Genomic DNA, 15,684 nt, shown 5'->3' on the forward strand with positions numbered 1-15,684 from the left:
AAAGATTAATTCAGAATCAAGTTAATGAATGCGACACGTGCCAACGTGGGAGCAGCTAACCATGCCTCCACCAGAACCTGAGGCTATCATGTCTCCACCAGAACCTGAGGCTATCATGTCTCCACCAGAACCTGAGGCTATCATGTCTCCACCAGAACCTGAGGCTATCATGCCTCCACCAGAACCTGAGGCTATCATGTCTCCACCAGAACCTGAGGCTATCATGTCTCCACCAGAACCTGAGGCTATCATGTCTCCACCAGAACCTGAGGCTATCATGTCTCCACCAGAACCTGAGGCTATCATGCCTCCACCAGAACCTGAGGCTATCATGTCTCCACCAGAACCTGAGGCTATCATGTCTCCACCAGAACCTGAGGCTATCATGTCTCCACCAGAACCTGAGGCTATCATGTCTCCACCAGAACCTGAGGCTATCATGCCTCCACCAGAACCTGAGGCTATCATGTCTCCACCAGAACCTGAGGCTATCATGTCTCCACCAGAACCTGAGGCTATCATGTCTCCACCAGAACCTGAGGCTATCATGTCTCCACCAGAACCTGAGGCTATCATGTCTCCACCAGAACCTGAGGCTATCATGTCTCCACCAGAACCTGTACCTGATCATTGTTCCGCTTGTGGATGGTTCTTACGGGAGAGAACGCCTTAAAATATCTATCCTGATCTATTTATATATATCGTCAGCCCAGATGACCGCTTGACTGAGCAGTGACCCCGAGGGTGATGCCCTGCTGGTCTACCACGATGCCTCAAGTGGACGCTGTGTCACAGTATCCTTGTGTCTGGATTAAGGCTTTGTGTCATTATACCACTCACAGGAGGCACCATGGTGGCCCCTGGCGCGACACGCTGGTGCCACGCCGTATTATTTACTGTGATTGATGGCACAGGAGAGGCATGGCTGGGCGCGTGGGGTCGTAGCATTGACGGAGCGTGCCCGCTGTATGTTGAGAAGCGCGGCTCTTCAGGCAGTTCCGCAAATTGTGGGTAAGTGGGTGGCGGCTGTGGGCCTTAGCTGGCCCTGCCTGGCCCCCGCCTGCCCAGGGAAGTCGTTCCTCTGGCAACAGGAGCGCCTCGGGAGGGCTGGAACACTACTCTGGTCCCGAGAAAAACACTCAAGTGTTGATGAACGAAAAAGGAGAAAAATTGCTGATTTGGTTTTGAAAAAAAAGATAAATTTTGATTTGAGACGGAGATAAGATGAGACAGAACCTGATGAAGGGTAGGTGGCTGGTGCCGCTAGGTGGGTGGCTGGTGCCGCAAGGTGGGTGGCTGGTGCCGTAGGGAGGGTGGCTGGTGCCGCAAGGTGGGTGGCTGGTGCCGTAGGGAGGGTGGCTGGTGCCGCAAGGTGGGTGGCTGGTGCCGCAGGGAGGGTGGCTGGTGCCGCAAGGTGGATGGCTGGTGCCGCACGGAGGGTGGCTGGTGCCGCAGCAGGACGGTGTGCGAATTCAGGAAAACCTGGATATCTGTATCCAAGTTGACGACTAAGGAGAGCGATAAGTGTTTCCAGAACCCAGGTCGGGGAGCCCTGAGCTGGACAGCCACACCGGAACAGCTCTTCACCAGACCACAAACCAGGCAAGACTGGCCACCTACACCGACCTCTCGCCGGGTACAGACGAACTTGAGTGGTGGGAAAGAGACAAAGAACTCTAAGTAAAATACCCAATAAGCAGGAAAGATGTTAGTGTGGCTACACTACATGATGGTCAACATATGTTGTCTTGTGAGGCTCACGTACGCCAGAGTGATAATGATGCTAAGACCAGGAATGTCAAATACTGACCCACAGAAGGTGACAGATGCATCATCTCGCCGGCTCACTTTCTGCAGATCAATCGGCACTCACAAGAGACTGGAGCAAATACCTTAATGATAAGAAAAGATAAGAGTAAGGCTTTGGACAGTTCATAGATAAGAGGCCTTCATCTTAACCTGCTACAGCTGGGGATGCTAAAGATCTCCAGAGGTTACTGTGTACCTTAACCAATGTTCCGCCATAAACGCAGCAACGTCATCAGAATTCCCGTCACTCGCTCAAGTATCAGAAGATAATGTCCCAACAGACATTCTCCTCCGGCAGAGACAATGAAGATACAATATTAGATTCAGTTAACGCCACACATGAGGATCTCGTTCATAATGGTCACGTCGAGGAAAACTTTGGTACAAGTGATCACCGACAGATCCCTTTTGAGGTAACTCTCAATATTGCCTGTGATGCTGCTCAACATGAGGGTCGCGCAGAAAAAATAGGCTGACAAATTTCATTGGTCTCTGCATTGCTCTAGAAAGTCTAACCTGGGATGATATCATTAATAAAAAAAAAACCATATGGACGAAGCTTGGAAAAGCTTCAGTAAAACTTTTTAAGTTGTTGAGGGAACGCGTGTCCCAGTATTGTGAGGTACGTGTTGCAGAATTGTGGGGTCGTGTCGCAACATTGTAGGGTCTGTGTCGCAACATTGTGGGGTCTGTGTCGCAACATTGTGGGGTCTGTGTCGCAACATTGTAGGGTCTGTGTCGCAACATTGTGGGGTCTGTGTCGCAGCATTGTGGGGTCGTGTCGCAACATTGTAGGGTCTGTGTCGCAACATTGTGGGGTCTGTGTCGCAGCATTGTGTCGTCGTGTCGCAACATTGTAGGGTCTGTGTCGCAACATTGTGGGGTTCATGTTGAAGCCTCACTTTATTCTTTTTTCTGAATTTGTAATAATGAATATTAAGATAAATATACTCGAGTATTTCTAAACAGTTAGAAGTGAATCATGAGTGAGTAGGATGTTTGGTACTTTAAGGCCTGACCTTGTGTTTCAGAAAGTACGTTTGATCAGTTTGAAACTAAGACGCTAAATGTTTTCGAAGTTTTCGTAATGAGGAACGGATGGTAATCATCAGTTTATTTGGGATGCATATTTGAGCAGAGTGACTTGGCTGCCAGGACAGCGTTAAGACTCGATGAAGGGAAATTTGTAGATCTGGAGACGCTATAATGTTTCTCTTGGCCCCTAACAAGAAAGTTCAGCATTTCCATTCTCAGGTGGAGTGTGACTGACGAGGGTTGTGTTATCGTCAGAGCGTGGAGGAACATCTGCACAGGGAAGCGTGAATATTATCTGTCATTACGAGAGAACACCACTGAGTTATACCATCTGTCCGGCTAGTTCAATTGTGACCTCACCAGTTGTCGGGCTGGGACAGGTGTGACAGCACCAGCTGGCGGTCTGAGGCAGGTATGACCTCACCAGCTGTCGGGCTGGGGCAGTTTTAATTACTCATAATAGTATATATCTGATATTAATAACAATATTGTGTAGATATGCAAGAATATCAGATATAATCAGTATTACTGTGCCTCTCCCAGGAGAAACCAGACTCTCGGGGTTGGTAATGGCTTCAGTATACAGACTGGAGTGAAAATGTTTCTTAGCACAAAAAGAGTTGAATTAAAAGTGTTGTCACGACCAGAGGTAATCGTCAGAAGAATACTGAAGACGATTACATCAACAGAGTGTTGATCCAGCTCAACTTAACACTGTGTTACACGTTAAGATCAACAGATGACGTTAGACTTAGTTCTGTCCAGTACTGTATCTCTCAGGTCACTGTTACGTTATATATATACGCGGATAAGAACAGTTATGTTGTCATACAACTGATGATATAGAGTACAATCTTAACTGACCTGTGTCGTGCATCATCTTACTGTTGTGGCCAGTGAGCTTAGTGCTTGCTGGTTCATTATAAACTCAACACAGGAGCGTAGACGTTGAGCTCAACACAGGATCATAGACGTTGAGCTAAGTTTAGTTTTGTGCACTTGTCCAACTTATCAGGTCAGAAGGCAGACTTGTGTGTCATGTTGACCCGGAGGCTGGGATAATGGGTGAACCTCGGCAAGTGATGATAAGACAGATCTTCCTTATCTTGTTCTAAAGATATACTAACGTATTCCCGTGGTGGCCGGTGACCCCTGGAGCGGTATGCGGTCGGGTCACCTTTGCTGTAGCGCGTATGGGACGAGGAATCTTAGTTAGTTCGCAGCACCGAACTCCCGCATCCACCTTCACAGAAACAGACAACCAATGATCTCGTTACGACACATCCAGTCGTCCTGTGTCATGAACCAGAACCAGAGACTGGCCATCCTCAGCCAGGCCCCACACACTGCCCCTTGGTCCACCTTGATGACTGCTCATTAGAGCAACCATTTTACTGTGTGGTTCCCTCGTATTGTGCTGCTTGACACGTATGTGGCCACTGGTGGGAGAGGAGGTCGTGGCTGAATGGGTTATTAAGTCGTTGGCCTCAATTGGTGTTTATCACAAATATTTCAGACATGCTCCTTATCTATGCTGTCTATCGCACAGCTCAATAACACGGGCGGGGTTCGTCCCACAACGCTGTGATTCAGAGAAAATTATTCTCATGTTATTTTCCAGTCCCCAAGTGTGGCAGCCGTGCAGGTTTTATGTTGTGTGTGTCTTCAGAACTGTTGAATGAGGTGGAGAAAGTGTGGTTGTGTTTGTGTTAGGAAGGTTGTACACTGATACTGTCGGTTGTTGGTCAGGATTGGCGAGCAGAAGGCTGGTGGCATCAACCCCGACCTCTGTCATGCCGTGGACGTGTGTGTGTGTGTGTGTGTGTGTGTGTGTGTGTGTGTGTGTGTGCACGGGGATGGAGTTCTACACTGGTAAGCAACTTTTAAATTTTGGGGATACAATCAGTAGTATTCAGATATATTAATCACTTTTATATTCAGCCACATCTCTGGGTCAACCACGTCTCTGGGTCAACCACATCTCTGGGTCAACCACGTCTCTGGGTCAACCACGTCTCTGGGTCAACCACATCTCTGGGTCAACCACATCTCTGGGTCAACCACGTCTCTGGGTCAACCACGTCTCTGGGTCAACCACATCTCTGGGTCAACCACATCTCTGGGTCAACCACGTCTCTGGGTCAACCACATCTCTGGGTCAACCACGTCTCTGGGTCAACCACATCTCTGGGTCAACCACGTCTCTGGGTCAACCACGTCTCTGGGTCAACCACATCTCTGGGTCAACCACGTCTCTGGGTCAACCACGTTTCTGGGTCAACCACGTCTCTGGGTCAACCACGTCTCTGGGTCAACCACATCTCTGGGTCAACCACGTCTCTGGGTCAACCACGTCTCTGGGTCAACCACATCTCTGGGTCAACCACGTCTCTGGGTCAACCACGTCTCTGGGTCAACCACATCTCTGGGTCAACCACGTCTCTGGGTCAACCACGTCTCTGGGTCAACCACATCTCTGGGTCAACCACGTCTCTGGGTCAACCACGTCTCTAGGTCAACCACATCTCTGGGTCAACCACGTCTCTGGGTCAACCACATCTCTGGGTCAACCACGTCTCTGGGTCAACCACATCTCTGGGTCAACCACGTCTCTGGGTCAACCACATCTCTAGGTCAACCACGTCTCTGGGTCAACCACGTCTCTGGGTCAACCACGTCTCTGGGTCAACCACGTCTCTGGGTCAACCACGTCTCTGGGTCTACCACGTCTCTAGGTCAACTACATTACTTGTCTCCATCTCTCTCACAAGCGTCTAGCTTCATCCATGTCGTTGCTTTTGGATGTTTTTTCTTTGTGTCTTTCAAAGAACTGTTGGCTGTCGACGTCATCAAACTAGTATATGAGTTTATGTGTTCCATGTATCACATGTTACTTTTCTCTCTTCCACAATGGGCAAGTTTGTGGCTGTTTACTTGAACTCATGTCTGTTACTCCTGGCGTCCTCCCTGTGGCCTCCTCTGTGGCCTCCTCTGTGGCCTCCTCTACGGCCTCCTCTGTGGCCTCCTCTGTGGCCTCCTCTAGCGCATCGTTATTGGTTCTTTGGCTTCCTTAAGTATGTGAGGGGACCTACCTACCTACCTACCTACATACACACCAGCCTACGTTCCTGCCTGCCTGCCGGCCTGCATGCCTACCTACCTACCTACCTACCTACCTACCTACCTACCTACCTACCTACCTACCTTACTACCTACCTACCTACCTACATACATACCTACGTTCCTACCTACATACCTACGTTCCTTCCTACCTACCTACCTACCTACCTACCTACCTACCTACCTACCTACCTTCCTACCTACCTACATACCTACCTACCTACCTACCTACGTTCCTACCTACCTACCTACCTACCTACCTACCTACCTACATACCTATGACGAGATTTTGGCATGGTGGCATGGCTAGCGTGCGCGTTGTGCTCAACACTTGACTCCTGTGTTAACAAATGACGTTTCTCTCGAAGCCTCGGCCACCCCTTCCTTTTTCACGTTGGAGGTTCCACTCCCTGGAAAAGGTCCACATCATGGCCGGGCCTTCATCATAGGCGGAAAAGAACAGACGGGAAAGTATTTACGAATTTTGAAGGATGTGAAAAACCTGTCTTTTTAGAATGTGCGGCAGGTCATAGTTACTAGGAAAGAAATTGATGGTAGAGTTCCAAAGCTTCGACGTGTAGGGAAAGAAACAGTTATCAAAACGGCCCACCCGTGAGTTGCCGACGGTCACACATTAATCATGTGACGCAGCAGCTTGCCGAGTATTGCGTGGCCTAGATATTGGTGGGGGCACACAAGCAGTCAGCTCCCTGGAGCAAAAACCAAAGTAATACCTACAGAGGAGAGAAAGTGAAGCAACATCGCGGCGTAGAGCAATGTTGGTTCACTTTCTCTCATCACCACATAAGCGACAGTAATGTGCCTTAGGAAAGTCAGAAAAAAATCCTCATAGGATATTCCAGTCAGCTTTGTTGAGGTGCCAGTGTGGACGCTGAGAAAGTGCTGCTGGAGGTGGAGGTGCCGTGGAATTATACACATAATGAGAGTGTGATCAGATGAAGCAGGTGGGGCGAGACTGTGTTGTTGAGGCCGGAAGGATTAAAGGTGAAAAACAGATCCAGAATATTAGGAGATCAGTCACAACGGCGGTCAGGAATATGGGTAGAATGGGATGGAAGATAATTTGATCAAAATCTTTGGGAATGGAGGACGTGAGGGCCTCGGTGTCCCCCCCCCCCCTCCATCCCCCTCCACATGTTGGGGGAATTCAACCATTTCCTCTGGTGAAGGTTGAAGTTCCCTCGGTAGAAGGTCTCAGCTTACCGATGGGAGGATGTCACACACTTATGGCTGGAGTTTAGATAGTTGAAAAAAAGATATAGAACTTGTAGAATTAGGAGAACAACAAACAAAGCAGAGGAAAAGTGTGGAAGTTGGGAGACAGACCTTGAGCCACATAACATTAAAGTTTGGAGACTCAGAGTTCTTGAGGCTTGCAACACTTGTGATGATGTTGGAATAAACACAGACACCATCAGTGAACCGGAGTTGTGAGGGGAGATTATAGTTGTATATGATGAAGTGGCTGGTGAGAACATTATTATATAGCTGGATCTCAGACAGAAATATATCAGGAGAGGCACTAGGCAGGTGATGTTCAACAGATCCCAGGGACAGTATAACTTGCTCCTGGAAATAGACATTTTGTGATGTTTGCCGGGTGATTGAGAAGCTGTTTAGGCTTCAGAAGTGACAAGTTTTCATGAGGAACAACATAATGCTATGTGTCGCGTCCACATTGTCAGCTGCGTATGACCAGGTTCTTACTGAAGGCTCAGATATATGGGTTATTAGTTAAGTAGTTCACTCTTTATCTGGAGTAAGTATGTACCATGGGGAGTGTCTTAAATCTCTGTTGCTCGTGTTTATCGATGTTTAGCGGGTGTTGCGCTGAGTGGATAACTTCTTCAGTGAATGTCAAGACAGAGGGAGGGGATGGTGGGCGGTATGGAAACACGAGCATCAAACCAATCGCTTCATGAGGTAAACTCGCAGGTCATGACAACTGGTACACATGGTTCACCTGCGGTGCTGCTACAGGGGCAGCAGACGAGACAGCCAGACTACCGGGGCTCCACGAGCTTTTATAGGAATAATTGGAATTGTGTGCCGCACGTGACGTGTGATGCGGGTGGTGTGTGGCGCGGGTGGCGTGTGCCGCAGGTGGCGTGTGCCGCGGTACTGAGTTGGTAGGAGGGTGTCGTTTGTGCTAAAGAAGGCCGCAGCCAAGGTCGTAGGTCTTGTAGTTCAATGTGCTTCTCATGACAGGAGTTACCAATGTCCCATGTGAGTCCTGCTGATGGGAGCCGTGGGAGGTGACGCGTAATGGGGTCCTGCTGACGGCGCTGGAGCCCGCTAGGGGGCCTTACGTCAGACTATCATGGCAGGAGACATGAACACGTTGATGTGTACACCTGTGAGCCTGAGCCGAGGACCGCTTGACTCATTCGATACCCAGGTACATGAGACGCGGCCAGGCCAGGCCAGGTCAGAGAGCTGGCCCTCGGAAGCTGTAGAAGTGGGACCTGAAAGGAGGATTTATGTAAGTTTGTTGATTGATGGGAAACCAGAAGAAGGTGGAACACTCTTGCTGAGGACGGAGGAATCTGGCTCTGGCATGAGCGTTGGCCTGGGTCAGTCTGAGGTCACTGTGACGGAAGCTGTCATCTGTTTTATGAAGTCATTACGATGTTCAGGTGCGGCGCTGGTCGTGTGATCCCAGCCTCCCAGTCTCACCATGTAGCGCTGTTGAGAGAAGCCAGTTAGTGATTACTGTAGTGTTGTCATCAATGACGGGAGAAATGTGAGTCTACCACCCGGGAGGCCATCTTGTGTGACCCAGTAGACAGTCTGTGTGACCCAGGAGACCTTCTGGTCAGTTTTACAGCTGGTGTAGTAAACAACTAACACAATAAAGCTGGTGTAGTAAACAACTAACACAATAAAGCTGGTGTAGTAAACAACTAACACAATAAAGCTGGTGTAGTAAACAACTAACACAATAAAGCTGGTGTAGTAAACAACTAACACAATAAAGCTGGTGTAGTAAACGTAGATGAAGGGAGGATATATTGCCTGTTGAAGACTTGTTTGTGAGTTGTATCTTATCTTACCTTATCTGGTTGGTGAGTGTCGGCGATGAAGGCCTCTCTTGACTCTGGCTGCGGCCCGTAGGGTCTGGGTGCGGGCGGGTGGGTGCAGCTCTGCCAGCGGTCTGTTGGGGACGGTGTGTGGGGCCTGGAGGCAGTGTGTGGGTCCTGCGGATGGGCCGCTGGGAATGGGAACGACCCAAGGGGCCAAGAAACAGTCTGTAGGGCGTGCGTTGTTGTGTTCGACGTAGAGAGTGTGTGAGGGGCGGTGCCAGATCCGGGACCAGGTGCTGAGTGAGCGTCTCTGTGTTTACTTCAACAAAATATTTACCATAATATTAACAAGAATTGTTGTCGCATCATTGTTGACGAGTAGACGATTGCGCCACTATCACCTACATGTACAGACTCTACCTCACTACACTATACCAACTTGAACTTTTCATGAATCATGAATTTTAGACAATCATATTTGATGTTGTAAACGTGTCTTAAACTTAATCAGATCAATACACCTGTGAGTGTTCACTTCATATGCCTTCTGGGGCAGTGGTGACGACCCCGTGTCTCACGACCTAACTGGTGATGTTAATCATGTGAATTGTAAAGTTTCTGGTCAAAGATTTGGCCACAAACTACAACGCTGTGTCTTAGAATGTGAAAAAATAGAACCTTTTAGGGATAGATGTAAACAAACCCTGCGAGAAATGTCACAACACTTTATTTTAGTAACAAGATACCTGAAATTTTAAGTTTTCATCACTGTTTGCATCTAGTCGGTAAAACTTACCACATGAAACTATTTAATGTATGTAATGATATACGAATTGTAACATGTAATATCAGTCCAGTGGGGTCTGACTAAGACTCCTTGTGACCCCTGTAATCCTTTTGCGCTACCGCTCACAGGATGAGCATGGGTGCACAATAAATTTTGCCGAGAGACCGGCACAAATCCATCATTCACTGTCCATGGTATGGAAGGAGTGCATATGATGACGACCATGGAGGATGGAAGGTTCTGGGTTTTGTGGTTTAGGACTGATTGATGTGTTGTTTTTCTTGTTGCTAGAAGTTTTATTTTGTTTTTTGGAAAGTTGTATTATGTTTCTGCTGTCACTAATATCCAACGTATTATAGTGAATGTTGACCCAACATACAGCACTTGATGTACACATACTGGCTGACGTTGTAACCTGACGCTGTGGTGAGGTGTTGATGTTTCGTGTGTAATGTTGGTGATTGTTGAGTAGTATGGAAATTGTTTATATCCTAATCTTCAACTCCTTCATGTTCTTTACATTAGGAAAACATTATAGAAATACAAAGTCATATCAAGGTATGGTGGTGAAGCGGTGAAACCTTTCTTGTAAACAAAGTTTACTGAAGCGAGGGGCCCCTCTTTATAATCATAGCTATCTGAGGATGGGAACCTGTTTGTGGTCGTAGCTTCCTGAATCGGAAACCTCTTTGTAATCATAACTTCCCGAAGCACTAAACCTCTTTGTAATCATAACTTCTTGAAGCACTAAATCTCTGTAATCATAGCTTCTTGAAGCACTAACCCTCTTTGTAATCATAACTTCTTGAAGCACTATATCTCTGTAATCATAGCTTCTTGAAGCTCTAACCCTCTTTGTAATTGTAACTTCTTGAAGCACTAAACCTCTGTGTAATCATAGCTTCTTGAAGCACTAAACCTCTTTGTAGTCAGTCTCCTGTAGCGGAAACCTCTGTGTAATCATAGTTTCGTGAAGCTGGAGTTTCTGTGAAACCATAGATCCCTGGAAGTCAAGCTAAGGTTACAGAAAATGAGTCTAGTCAGTGGAACAGAAAATTGAGATTTGTAAGGGGGAGCTCGGGTAAATGTTACATTACAAATCGTTGTTCTCATTTTTAGGTAAAGCCTAATTGTGAACTTTAGCTGTTACTGATTACAGAGCCACTGTAGATATTTCAGGATGGTACATATTATCGAGTGGAACAGGAATTATAAGGAATTATAGCTAAACGAATTGTGGTTTAATCTACAATTGCCGTATTTTATAATCATATTTTGTAAAGGAGGAATAATAAGGATTTGAAGTAGTATTTTTCCTTTTTTGTGTGTTCGAGGCTCCAGTCATGGACACTAGTTCACATCAAGGTTGGGTCTTACTTGAAATATAGAGATGTTAATGAAAGTTAAAAAAGAAGAGACAAGGGAAAGTATTTACGGATTTTGGAGCAAGTGGAAAACATGTCTTTTTATAATGTGCCAGCTCATACTTCTTACGAAAGAAATTAGAGGGTAGAGAGTTCCAAAGCTTTGAGGTGTAGGAAAGAAAATTCAAAACGGCCCACCCTTGAGTTATCAGAGGCCACACAGTAATCATGCGACGCAGTAGCTTGCTGAGTATTCCGTGGTTTAGCTGGTGATGGGAGCACACAAGCAGCCAGCTCCTGGGAGCGAAATCCAAAGTAATATCTATGAAAGAGGGAAAAATGAGCCCACATTCCGGCGTCGGGCAAGCCGGTCAAGTCTTGAAGTTAGCCTGAGAGAGTTTAGAAGTCAGACCGCTTTCGACTCAACTCTGTCAAGTAAGGATGCAGAGCTATCTCATCTCAAATGTGAGAGCAGTACTCCATACAAGGACCAATCAATCTTTTGTATAACCGGAGCAAATATTCGGAAGAAAAGAAATTTCGACATCTACGCAGGACTCCCAGTTTCTTAGAGGTAGACTTAGCTATTTCCTTAATGTGGGATTTCCAAAATAAAGTGGATGTTACAGTAATACCAAATACGTTGATTCACTCAAGAGGTGGAATTACAGAACCATCAAAGGAGAAAGGAAAGTCATGAGCAATTTTTGTGGAGATGGTTACAAATTGGGTCTTGGATGCCTTAAACTTACCAGATTTCGTCTGCTGCACTGAGATATTCTGGCCAAGTTTATCAAGGAAGTTGTGTCGAGACGAGATGCAGATAGAGTGAGAGAAGTAGCAGAACTGAAGGATGTGGAGGAATGCAGTGTTGAGTCGTCATTGTATGAATACATCTGGTTATTTGTAGAAAAAAGAATACCGTAAAAAGAAATGTGTGAGACAGGACAAAACATTGAGGGACGCCATTGTTGATAAATGGGGAGAGGCAATCCATCAACAACAATTGACATAGATCTGCTAGAAAGGAAGCTAGATATGAGGGAGCAAAGTGTGGGAGGGAAGCCAAAGGAAGGGAGCAAAGTGAAGAGGGAAAGCCTAAAGAAGGGAGTCCAGAGATGATACCCCGATGTCACATCCTGTTAAAAGCCTTAGATATGTCAGGCATTTAGATAACATTCCTCAGAATCTTTCAGAGATGATGACAAGATATTGGTAAGATGGGAAATGATAACGCTTGTGGATCTCTCTTTATGGAAGCCATACTGGTGATCAGAAAGAAGACGGAGATTCAAGATGTATGGGGGTATATGAGGTGAGGAGGGATTCTAAGCCTTTGGAAATGGTAGATATCAAATAAAGACGATAGTTAGAGGGGTAGTGAGGGAAGGCGAATTCAGACCCCAATTTTTACTGATACCAACAGATAGTAGTGTGATCAAATCTTTTTGTTCGTTATGATATTTATTATCATACGACCCGATTACCACACAGCTTGGGGCTGCAGGATCCTTAGGTTGTGGGGTTGTATAATCATAGATATCATAACGCACAAAAAGATTTGATCAAACTATTATCTTTTTTCAACCTTTGTTGTTGTCTACACCGCTGTTGTACAGGTGACACCAGAGTACAGCAGGCAGTAAATCCCCTCCTCGCTGCTGTTGTACAGGTGACACCATAGTTACCCTTATCAAAACTTAGACTCATAGAAAATGTATAAAGATGTCTTGTTAAAGAAAAGTAAGTCTTTTAAGGGATACTATAATTGTATGAAATAATTAATTTTCAGAATTAGGGAAAAAAAAGTTGCGCATATGGAACGGCTGATTATGCTTCCACATCATTGCAAGATGGAAATTTAAATACATATCTCTTTTATCACCAAGGATGAGATTTAACGTCTCTTTTTTCCTCTGTATTATCATGTTACTTATTTTATAACGTATATGTTTCAGTATTTTTTCTTTTTCCATCTCTTTTTGAGTATTTTCAGGGCCAAGCACGGTAGAGCATGAGTTGTATACTCAGTGAAAGTTAAGAGATCTTAGAATTATCCCCAACACCCAGAGGTATTAAAGATTTTTCGCCTGATTATATGTTGATAAGTTTATAACCCAATCAACAAAGAAATTATCATGAATGTTCCTGACACTCGCTGTCACTTATGTGCTAATCCTGGGCCCCCGTCCTCACACGTCCCTCCTAGTGACGGATTAATGCGTAAGATAACTACGCAACAGCCTAGCGTCTCAGAATATATGTGGCGTCTCAGATGCCTCTAAAACAAAGATAAAACAAATAAAACAATTCCAGAGTGCTGACATTCATATCTGTGTCATGAAGAATAAACCTCAGAGTCAGCCAGGCCAACCTACCGCTATTACACGTGCCACTCATTACACCCGACGCACTCCAGTGTTGTTGGTGTCTGGGACGTCATGACCAAACATCCAGAAACCTTCCTTAGTTCAGTGTATCGAAACTGAAGAGGCTCATCTGACGACACCTTCAGGCAAGTTTTAAGTGCGACGGCTCGAGTTGTTGTGCAGATGTTGTACCACGTCACTTATGTTGTAGTGCAGATGTTGTACTACATCTTGCACTTAGAGTACATCTGTCTTTCACATTTCCAGCTGCAGCCGCTGCCACCTCCTTCTCTTCTAACTATTTCTCGTCTTCTTCTTCTTCTTCTTCTTCTTCTTCTTCTTCTTCTTCTTCTTCTTTTTCTTCTTCTTTTTCTTCTTCTTCTTCTTCTTTCTTCTCTCCTCCTCCTCCTCCTCTTGCTATTTCTCTTCCTCCTCCTTCTTCTTCTCCTCCTCTTCCTCTTCCAACTATTTCTCTTCTTCCCCTCCTCCTCCTCCTCCTCCTCCTCCTCCTCCTCCTCCTCCTCCTCCTCTTGCTGTTTCTCTTCCTCCTCCTTCTTCTTCTCCTCCTCTTCCTCTTCCAACTATTTCTCTTCTTCCCCTCCTCCTGCTCCTTCTCCTCCTCCTCCTCCGTCTCCTCTTGCTCTTCCTCCTCCTTACTGTACATACTGACAGTTTCAGTGGTTATCGTCATCTGTTCCTCTCCTAGTGTTGCCCTCCTCCCTCACTCTTCTCGTAGATTTCTTTTCTCTTTTAAACCAGAGTCCCCCCCCTCCCCCCAACACACACCACCTCCTTCCACTGGTACAAGAAGTCATGGTCTTTACCGTGTGCGTTGCTAAACTTTCTTAGAAAGTATTAGCTTTATCCATAGAAGTTAGTTATTACGTTTATATTTCACCAACAACAGTTCCACCCATTCTTACTTCGCTTTCATTATGATGTATGTCTGTACCTCTGCTTCACTTCTGGTGACACTGTTGTGCTGCTGGCGGCTCGTATGTGCCATGAAACACCTTTCCTCCTCCTCCTCCTCCTTCATGTGGACATAAGTATGTGTGACGTGACGGGTATGTGTGACGTGCGCATGTCACTGCAGCAGCCATTATGTTGTTCTCAGGAACACTGTTCCACTTGCTCTCAGTCAGGGGTGCAGCCTTTCCTACGTCGGTTCTTAAGACGAGTTGGTATCTTGCACAAATCTTCACAATCATTTTAGTCGTCTGTTTTCCAGCTTATGTTTCTCATTATTTCTTATCGTTATTATCAGTATTGTCGTGCGTGATGGTGGCCTCAATCACGTGCTGTTGGCCGTGGTCCCACCCATGTATGTGTGACCCTGGATGACCTGGGCCCTGCAGTGTGGCCGGTGACCATCTTCCTTGTATGGGGTCCTGAGTGAGAAGCGATCGTGGAGGTATTGTAAGCCAGTGTTCAGGTCAAGAGAGGATTGATTTGGGTTCCCGAGTGTTGAGAGCGTCAGTTCTCTTGGGACTGGAGCCTAAGGTGCAACTGATCTGATTCTCCTGTTGTCCCAGGCGATGAAGAAGCCACCATGACGCTCCTCCCACCACCCAGCCTTACCTCCCGCCCGTCATCCTCAGCCAACACAAGAAAGTCTTTTCTTCGTGAGTCACTTGCTGATGTAGTCCAGCATTTCCTGAGCAGACTTTTTGTGTCGCTCACCCAATGTGGCTGACATTTTAGAGATCTCTTCGTCAGTCTGAGCGTCTCTCCGTCCTTCCTTCCGTCCGTCCGTCCGTTCCATCCGTCCGTCCGTCCGTCCATCCGTCAGTACGTCAGCACGTCCGTCCGTACGTACGTCATCGTGAGTCACACTTCCTTGAATGAAGTTTAGACATAAAAACAATCAATTTTCGTGTCAGTCAGCAGGACTTACACCGGCGTCAGGGAGTCAGCAGGACGTACACCGGCGTCAGGAAGGAGTCAGCAGGACTTACACCGGCGTCAGGAAGGAGTCAGCAGGGTCGTCAGGCCGGGAACGGTCGACATTTGCTAAATGTTTTCTTGGTCTTGAAAACCCTCTGAGTAGAAACCAGTTGTACATGATCTAGGTTTAAAATCCCGCTGTACATGTTCTAGGAACGTTTTAGGTTTGCTGAGCACGTTATCTCGTGCTAGGAACGTTTTAGGTTTGC

At 46.5% G+C, this 15,684-nt stretch overlaps 1 protein-coding gene across 1 annotated transcript in view; it reads left to right on the forward strand.

The window, feature by feature from the left end:
• LOC139761747 (chloride channel protein 2-like) overlaps positions 1-15,684 on the forward strand; it is a 618,856-nt gene that overhangs the window by 46,454 nt on the left and 556,718 nt on the right. The gene's annotated exons all lie outside the window — the stretch shown is intronic.

The sequence above is a fragment of the Panulirus ornatus genome, chromosome 41, assembly GCF_036320965.1.
Source record: "Panulirus ornatus isolate Po-2019 chromosome 41, ASM3632096v1, whole genome shotgun sequence".
NCBI lineage: Eukaryota > Metazoa > Arthropoda > Malacostraca > Decapoda > Palinuridae > Panulirus > Panulirus ornatus.